General features: G+C 36.2%; 1 protein-coding gene across 1 annotated transcript in view; it reads left to right on the top strand.

Moving 5' to 3' along the window:
- gpc6a (glypican 6a) overlaps positions 1-9,601 on the top strand; it is a 152,464-nt gene that overhangs the window by 81,775 nt on the left and 61,088 nt on the right. The window lies entirely within an intron of this gene.

The following is a 9,601-nucleotide window of genomic DNA, read 5'->3' as shown; positions in this document are numbered from 1 at the left end:
TTTAAGGCAAGAGAGGATTATTTTCAAGAAAACATAATTAAAACATATAATTTTGATTCATGAAAATGGATTTTTAAGGGTTTAATTATTGACTGGAGGGAGACTTTAAGCAAAGGTTTAATTAGCACACTGTATTTTCATCCAATAATTTATGAGTTGCAGCTTTTAGATGTTGGCTTCCTAATCATCACATTATGTTAAAATAACTTCATTTCAAAACACTATTCATCCCTAAAGGGGCAATTTGAGGCAACTGAGTTCGTAATCAAAAGTACACAAAGATAATTAATTCACACACATAAAAACAAATGAAAAATACAAGTATGATAGTGTTGGACTGTTGATCGAACATGAAAGTTACTTATTCCAGTCAACTAGGTCTCCAGAGAACTGGGGTTGGACATTTTACACTGTTTTTTTTCCCACATTGTACAGGCAAAACTATTATTTAGTTAATGGAAAAAATAATTGGCAGAGTAATCAGATGTGCAAAACAAAACTTAAATGGAGACAAATACAAAGCAGCTTCATGTAAGTAAATCGTAATAGTGAGGTGTCCACATGCTATAGGCTCCACACAGAAAAGCAACGCAAAAGGAATTATTTGCCATCATTTCTTTATATACATACATTTATACAGCTAATTAAAGAAGCATCACTGCAGGATGAAGAGAAAACAAATTATTTATTTATGGAAGTGAGAATGTGAACTAGTATAGAATCTTTTATCTGTATTTGCGATGAACACGTTGCACAACCAGATAGTGGACTAGAACAATTTGACAGCAGATTTTGCTCAGGGCAGATTAAGTGACCTCCTCCATAAGAGAGCATGTTCCATCCATGTTTCTTAGCCGAGGCCCACTCATACAGATGCACCAGACAAACTTCTCTCCCTCCCCTCTCCCTCACACACACTCTCTCTCTCTCTCTCTCTCTCCCTGTCTGCCTCCTTCTCTCTCGCTGGCTCGCAGCTCACACAGCTTGCTGGGGATAAGGCCTCAGCCACAGCGCTGTGATGGCAGATGGCAACTGGCTCAAAAAGGTTGGCACGTCATCGGGAAATGTGCTGCACCAAAGATGTCCTTTTTAATTAAAAGATTTTGATCTGTGGTGAACCGCAGAGTGTTGGAAAAAATGAAAGACAGCATGTGGTCTGAAATACAAGAACATGATATGAAAGGATAATAAAGAAATATACTGTATACTCCTTTTTTACAGTATGTGCTTTCTTCTGTTTCAAACCGTAAAAGGTCCGGAGTCAGTCAGTCTGACGCTGAGTGGGAGGATATTTAGAATTGTATGCAACAGCGTGGAAAAAAAAAAGTTACAAGTTGAGGGGAATCTATCGAGTTTTAACATGTTCTCTAAAATACCCTTTATGCATCTGTGTAATCAACTCGTGAAAATATGTCACATTGTCTAACTGCAGCAGCCCACACCAGCTCTTATGAATACTTTTCTGCACCTTGATATAAAGTGTACGCCATCACATCTTTATTTAACAAGCACTTAGAGAAGGTTGTCAGCACCGATGTTGTGACATTTGTCCGGAGGTTTCTTGGCAACCTCAGGAGACATGTCAGCCCCTGACATTCAGGCTGGGCTGCAGACCTTTCGAGTCAGTTGGACAGAGGGTGAGTGCTGTGCTTTAATCCAGGAGGCACCACGGCAGATGGATAACAATGTAGTGTATGAAGGTCTTGTTCCCACCAGAGATGGCTACTGGCTCGTGGTGCGCTACGCCGAGTCATCGAGCAGCCTGGGCTTGGCTTTTACCGTGTTTGCGCTTGTCGTGGTAAATTAAAGAAACAGCCCCAACTGCCGCTCCAGACATGCTACATAACATGGTACATGTCAGGGCGGATCAGCGGGCGATCCCATGCCTCAACAAAGACAGACACTTGAGCTGACTGGTGTGGGTCACAGGGGCCCCCGCCAAGCACCACTGTGTTGTTTCATTGAGGCACAGCTGCTCACATGTGGATTATTCTGTCAGTCTGAGACAATCATGGATTTGACAGCAACTGATTTTAGTGCGGTCTCTGAGGAGTTGTCCTGCCTCCATCTTACATTTACCATGCTGAGTTGAGAAAGACTAAACTTCAGAGAGAAGCACAGAAAAGAGACATGATTAGTGAAAGTACAAAGTGCTGCAGACCGTGTTTTATTTCCAATGACAACTTTAGAGCGCGGTCCATGACTGTATGTACTAAAGGATTAATATTCATCTCAAGTTTATGCATTTGTTTGTCCGAACTAACCGCTCAGTTGCTAAATGTGTTTATAAATTAGCATATTTGTGGTTTACACAACAAATATATTTGTGAATTTCCATCTATTTGTGTGGATTTTGGTGACACTGCTCTAGCAAACTGTGTCTCAACAAGAAATATGCAATTCATCTAGACTGAAACATACTGCTGGCTTCCAAATATCTGAAGAAGCATTTATTGTATTAATTTTTTAATATAAGTTGGCACACTCCACTGATGCATCAATAATTCATGAACTGCCAACGAGAGCACACTGTACATTTTCTAGGTGCACATTAGACAGTAAAATTATATAGATGTACATTTGGGGTCCAGCAAATCTACATACTTAAGCAACAATGCAGGACATTTGTCAGCACCTTCCACAAGGATCCATATGAGCATTTTCTGCTCCAGCACCCTCCTGATTAAGATGTGGCTATGTTTAGACAACTAAAGCTACTTGGTTGAGGTCGGATCACCTTCATGGTTAAAGGAAAGCATTACTTTTCTGAAGAGGGCAATTTGGCAAGCCATTACAATAGAGCTCGTTCATCACGAAAATTGTTCCCATGTTCCCAAAAAGTCTTTTTGTTGCCTCTTTGACCAGGTCATTTCTACCAGGACTCATTGTGCCCAAACATGATTAATGTGCTTTTCAAAGTAATCTTTGGCAAACTGTAAGCTTTCATTTGCGTATTAGAGAGGTATGACAGAAGTTTACCCTTCAGCAACAAAAAATTAATAACCTTTGTGGCATTTTCCTAAAACTACATGCACTTTACTGCTGAATTTCAATATGTAACATGCATATGCAAACCTATATCAGTTCATTAGTTAATACATAGATACTGATGGTTTTTGTTCTTAAGCAATATACATCATTAAAGCTGATTTTATTTTTATTTCTTTAAATTTATCGAATGTCTAATTGGGTTTTGTCCTGATTTCGGGTCTTCTAAAAAACAAACGCTGCTTGGATCAAATCACACTGATGCCTTATGTTTTAGGAATCATCTGATCTAACTATAAATTGAAGATTTAAGATTAAGATTTTATGAGCTGTATCCATGTGCAAGAAAGAACATATATAAATGTAACTGTCAAATAAACGTAATTGTGAGTGAATACAATATTTCTCTTTTAAAACAATTTTTTAGTCTCACAAACAAAATTTTAACCTTTTGCCTGCCGACAGTATTTGTACAAGTACATAAAGAGAGCCACGGAGAGGGCTGTTGTTTCCTAACGTGTGTAATAAGCAACAGTTGAACTTTATGAGCTTTTTGGAAATACAAACTGCAGCATAAAGTAACGTTATCGCCCTTATGCTTATTTTTGTGCATAAAATATGTATTTGTTATTTTTGTCCAGCAGAATAAACTTTGTTTCTTCAGTTTGCCCTTTTTTAAAAATTATTTATCTAACAGATTGAAGGTTTGCTGTAACAGTTTGTGAGTATATTCCTGCTGATGTTTAGCATAATTACTTACAATTTGCATTTTCTCCAGTTTAAAGAATTAATATTAGATTCTTACTGTGACACTGTTTAATGCGATCTTTAGGTTAGGAAGAAACAAGACAGTAAGTGAAGTTTTACACAGAGATTTGTGCAACCAGGCCCATGTTTCTCTTGGTAGCAGATGGTAGTCTGATTTGCACAGTGACAGATCACTCATATTGCCATTGACACTAATGGCTGTGGAATTGAGTGGGGACGCTGGGGCAGCAATGCAGTCTTACATCCATGTCCAATCAGTGCGAAGCAACGCAACCTGTCACAATAATTATGACAGAACTATTGAGACAATTTTTTGGCGACAGTCTCACTGTCCCACTAGTGTTCCCCTTGATTGGCCTTGGTAGCTTGCAAAGTCATTGTCATTTCTCACAACTTCATTACTTGGTGGCACAAAGCAATTTCCAGCGTCTGTGCTCTTCCCACTCAGTTACCCCTAAAGGGAGTTCACACCATATGCGCATGACAACACCTTGTCGGATAGACAAGGTGATGTCGTCTAAGAGTGTCTTTTAGAGTTATCTCTCATTATAATAGTGAGCCTTGTCTTTTTTTATTGTAATGACGTAGTTACTGATATTGAATTTGGGTCAGCGTAATGGCTTCTGCCTGTGGCCTTTATGGGAGGCAATTAGAAATGCTTGAAGCTTGCTTTATTATTGCCTGGGTTCATTGCATTTATAATCCTACATTTTTAATCCTCAATAAAGTTGATGCTCACATCAGGAGCTGACCGCATCTTCAAGCTTCTGTTGATGCAGAAGGCTGTTTATGGCTTGCATCAGTCTTCTGCACATTCACCCAAGCATTGTCCTTAAATAAGAGGGCTTGTTTATCGGTGTGGAAATACTCCAACACAAGTAGAAGTCTTCTGTTTAACATTTTATAGAATAAAAATATTGGAAATATTTACCCAAAAAATGTATATATGTACCAGACAGAAAGTAATCACTGTGCACAACTGGTGTTTGGTTAATTTAACCTCTTAAGACCTGGGCTCTTGTTTGATATGCACTTTTTTATTCCTCTTTGCTATCTGATCAAGTAGCAAAGTGGAATAAAAAATAAAAAGATATAAAGAAAATAGAACAATATATATATTTTAAATTTTTAAAAAAATGTTAAAAAATAAAATAAGTACATAAAACTAAATAATTAAAAATCTGTATTTTTACGATGTTTGACCATAAAATTAAACAATTTTAATATATTTAAATCCACTAAAAATATTAATTCCAGTAATTTTCACAGTATTCACAGTGTTTCAGTGTTTTCTGGCAGATTTACTCGTCATTTTATTTTTATTTTTATTTGTAAATCAGCACAAAATTAATTTAATGAAACTGACGTTATTTCAAGAAAAAATTATAGTAATTAATGATTTAAAAATTGTAAATGAATAAATTAAAAACTTTTTTTACATTTTTTAAATAAAATTTTTAATTTTACATATTTTAGTTTTTTTTTTTAACTTTACAGATATCTATTAAAATCACAGTGGAGTGGTGGGAAGGCATCATTATATTTATTTTCAAATCAGTAAAATATATAGCTGATTTTTTTTAAAACAAATAAATATATTCACTAAGGATTGAGAAATTGTGATTTCTTTATCGTAATTTTACATATTTCGTTTTTGTTTTTGTTGTTTTCTTTTTTTTTTTTAGAAACACAGATATGTCTTTTAATCTAAAAAAAATCAACATTTTACACAAATGTTCATTCACACTGTTTCACTGTGTTCATATCAGCTGAACAACGTCCTTTATTACAGATATTTGCTGCTATTTTTAGTTATTTACAGTTTGCAAGTATTATTTATTGTCACCTTTGCTGCCTTTTTTTGTTTGTTATTTTTGTTTGTTTGTTTGTTTTTACAGTGTCCAGAAGCTTCTAAATACAAAACCAAATCAGATAAAAGTGTCGTTCAGTTTCTTTTGAAGCATCTTTGCCCCTCGAGACCAATAAAAAAAACGCTAATACAGCCATGAGCTTTTAAGAAAAGAACAAACTGCAGATTAAAGTCGCTGTAAGGAAACACCTGTAGACCTCTAAACCTCGGCGCTGCTCGCTTTACATCCAATCTACAGCCGCCAGGACAAAGCTGCTGCCCACAAAAGCTGAAACCGAATATTCCTGCGACCGGCGAGGGAACCAGGAGCAGCAGAGACGTGCTGCTGACGAGGAAACNAAAAAATTTAACTACTGTAAAAATTAAACTACCAAAATGTGATGGTCTTAAGAGGTTAAGTACAAATGGGGTAAGAGCTTTAAAACTTTAAATACATTTTTAAATAATGTTTAATCTCTTTTACACCAGTTACATATTTCAATGTAGATCTTGTAATGGAGGTTTTTGCTTTGGTTTGTTTTGGTGTTTTTATATTGCAGTATTGCTACTTCTGCTTAAAAGATATAAATTCATCCCCCACCACGGCAAAACTCCCATACGGATTGGCACACAAACACATGCTCTCCATGCAGTGTTATCATAGCACTTAAACATCAGATGAGTAGATTAGCGCTTTAATCTTACTCTGGATCTGAGGCATCTCTCTTCCCAGGCGTACCCACAGCCTGCTGTGAAATATTCCATCTACTCAACTGTAAATAAGTGCTAACAAGATTATCAGATTACCCTTCATCCAGGGCACCCTGCGACTGCTGGGCACAGTAACTGCAATGATGTAAAAAATCCCTGTTAGATAATTGTGTTAGGAGGCACCATTTTAATGCAAATTTTCCAAAGGCTCTCAAAGCTCAAGGGCAGCTTAAAACACTTTCCCCATTTGCAGTGTGAAATATATTTCGTCGGTTGCCACTAAAAAGCCACATTGAATATAAAGAGTACAGTTGGAATGGGTATATAGTTAAGAAAATTCTCCCAGTGTTATTCTCTGCCTCTTTAATAGCTTGTCTAGAAACTGGGCCAAGTGTAATTGAATTGACAGAGAGAGATTAATCTGAGAACTTTTTTATAATATTATTTAATATTCTCATGAATAAATACTCTACTTTATTGTACAAGTTGGATGAAAACGTACAATGCTATTAAATTGTACAGAATTACATTTGCAATGGTTTGCTGAAGTTGAGTAGATGATACAGTACACTATATTTTTATTAGACTCTCCTGTAATGTTGCCATCATTTATACTGTGGCAGTGCAATGGTGAATTTATTAAGCGAGTATATTCCAAAGTCATCCTGTCAACTTGCTTTTGTTTTATGATTTTGGTTTAAACTGGATTTAACGTCTTTGCCCAGGTACAGCGATTGGGCTGAGCTGAGCAAACAGAGAAAACAAAGGGGATGAGCTCTCCCTCTCGCTTTCCTCTGTCACTATAGAAAATATATTTATATGCAAATTAGCCTGTGAAATAACAGGATTCGAATAGTTTGATAGGAGAGTGTTGATTGCTGGAGATGAATAGGGATGCGCTTGGAAGTGTAATCTAAAAACTGTCTCATCCCTGTCTCAGTTACAGTAGATTGGTGAATTGCATGCAGCAGACTTTGCGGATTTATATGTGATACTGACTTTTTAGAAAATAAAGTATTGCGAAGACGCAGGAAAACCGCACTGAGATCTAAAGATTAGTCGAAGCTCGCTGGAGACTGCTGTACAAGTTGTGAGAGCAAGTATAGTAATAAAATAGATGGCCAACTGTTCTAGTGTCGGTTGCCTTTACAGTCTGCTACAACCATAATATATATATATATGACCAGGAAAATCCTAAAGTGTGTATTCGGAAGTGGAAAAAAAAACTCTTTGGTAAATAAAAGACTGTTCTCTCCAAAGCAAACACTGTGATTGGCATGTAGTTGGTTCTGTTTCTGCATCCAAATGCAGCGACAGCACCTGCCTGTTCCTTCTGTTTGTCTGCTAGTGTCTTGTCCGGTTTCCTCTCCTTCTGTTTCATCTGTATCTGTCTCTCTGTTTTCACGGTGTTTGTCGCTCTGCATCTTTGGCAGCGTGTTTGGCTTCCTACACAGCCTGTTCTCTCTCTGTCTGCTGTGTTTTTGTGTGTGTGCGTTTTTTTTTAACTCCCTCCAGCACTGCTTGTGAATCAGAAAATGTAGAAATTAAATGATAGTTAATCTACTACATCGAGTCTAATGAGAACAACGCTCATAACAGTAGAATAAATGTAAGTCCCTGATGTATAGATATAAAATATGATTTCTAATAAATTATTTAATTACATTTTACTTTACTGACCTTCCCTATTTAGCATTCATATATAAGATGTAAACATATGTTAAATGCTTTGCTACATATAATAATGTGGCTGTAAAAAGATTTAAATATATATGAATGTATATTTCCACATCTATAACTCCCAATTTACACCATATGTGGGGACTATTGTTTATTAACATATAATTTATTTCATTTTGGGAATGCAATTTTTCTTTCTTTTTTCTTCTTTTTTAGAAAGTGAATATTTATGAAGTGCAAAAACGAAAAGCTGAATCAAAAATTCAGTTCTGCTCTTCTGTATTTATGTAATTTACCAACACACACAAGTATACAAATAAATTAGATAAGACAAAACTGCATTAATCCTAAATAAAATTCATTTGCCAGATCTTGCTTAGAAAACAAAACTAATCTAAACAAAATCAAAAAAAATCTTCCATAACATGAGAAAATGCAGTACGTTAAACATCTGGATGGTTTAAATCCACCAAAAACTCTGTAGCAACACCTAATGTTTGCAGTTCATAAGCTAGAAACTCATTTTATGGCTTCCATGCATGTCAGCTGTGAAATGTGTTCAACCAAATGAACCTTGTTTTTTTGAGAAATTCCCACATGCTAACTACACTCCCAGAGAGATATAAACAATTTACAAGAACACATACCAGCAGCTGACGTGCAGCGGTGGAATTGACAGCTAGCAACCTACTTTAATGGCCTTCTTACGAGGCATCGCGTGATGTCAGTGGCAGATTGCAAATGTCAAAGATGGTTCATTTGATCCTTGTTGCTGGATGCCAAGCAGCACAGGAAGAAAATACATTAATAGCACAGATTTCCCGGTTTTGCCTCACTCTGTCTCTCCCTTCCTCTGCCGTATTTTCTCTCATTTCTCGTCTCGTTTTTTTTTTTCTCCTCCCTGACGCACAAGTGTACACACAGGTGGTCCAGCCATCGTATCCATAAAATCAAAGACAAACTGCAATGTTAAAAACAGGCTGAATAGAAGACTGAGGCTGGATGTAGTGTCTTAGCAAAGCCTCAGATGCTGCCATCGAGTGACTAAAGTGCACTAATGTCGCTTTCTTTCTTCAGTTCTTCTCCACTTTTTTCTTTCTTTTCGTCTTATATCAGTGCTGTATTTATATCTTTGTGCTTTGTGCTGTCTGTCTCTATAGGTTTCCTTTTTCTTTGCTCAGACAGTACCGATATTGACAAAAGTTTAAAACCAATATTAGTTATTAATTTTTAACCCTATTCAGGACTTTCATGTTGCCATACGTAGAAGGTCTTTCGGGGTCCATTGGAGCTCAAGAAAGAATATGTGCAAAATATTAGTTGGTATTCATTATAGAATTTTATACGATATAAATTTTCTGATAAGTTGACATTTTTTTGGTTCCAAATACATGAAATGTCCCTCTTTTTTATATTAAAAAAATAATAATCTTCAAAAAACAAAAAAACAATACCTGTCACCTAAACCAGATGGCCTGGGGTCCAAAAGACCCCAAAAGTCCCGAATAGGGTTAAACATCTTTAAAATGAATGTGGGAATCAAATTGTGACTACACTGATAAATCTACCTTGACTTGACTTGTTTTTTTTAATTATTTGCGCTGA

This window comes from Stegastes partitus, unplaced genomic scaffold (genome assembly GCF_000690725.1).
Source record: "Stegastes partitus isolate 25-593 unplaced genomic scaffold, Stegastes_partitus-1.0.2 Scaffold19, whole genome shotgun sequence".
Lineage (NCBI taxonomy): Eukaryota > Metazoa > Chordata > Actinopteri > Pomacentridae > Stegastes > Stegastes partitus.
This window is presented reverse-complemented; position numbering and strand designations above follow the sequence as displayed.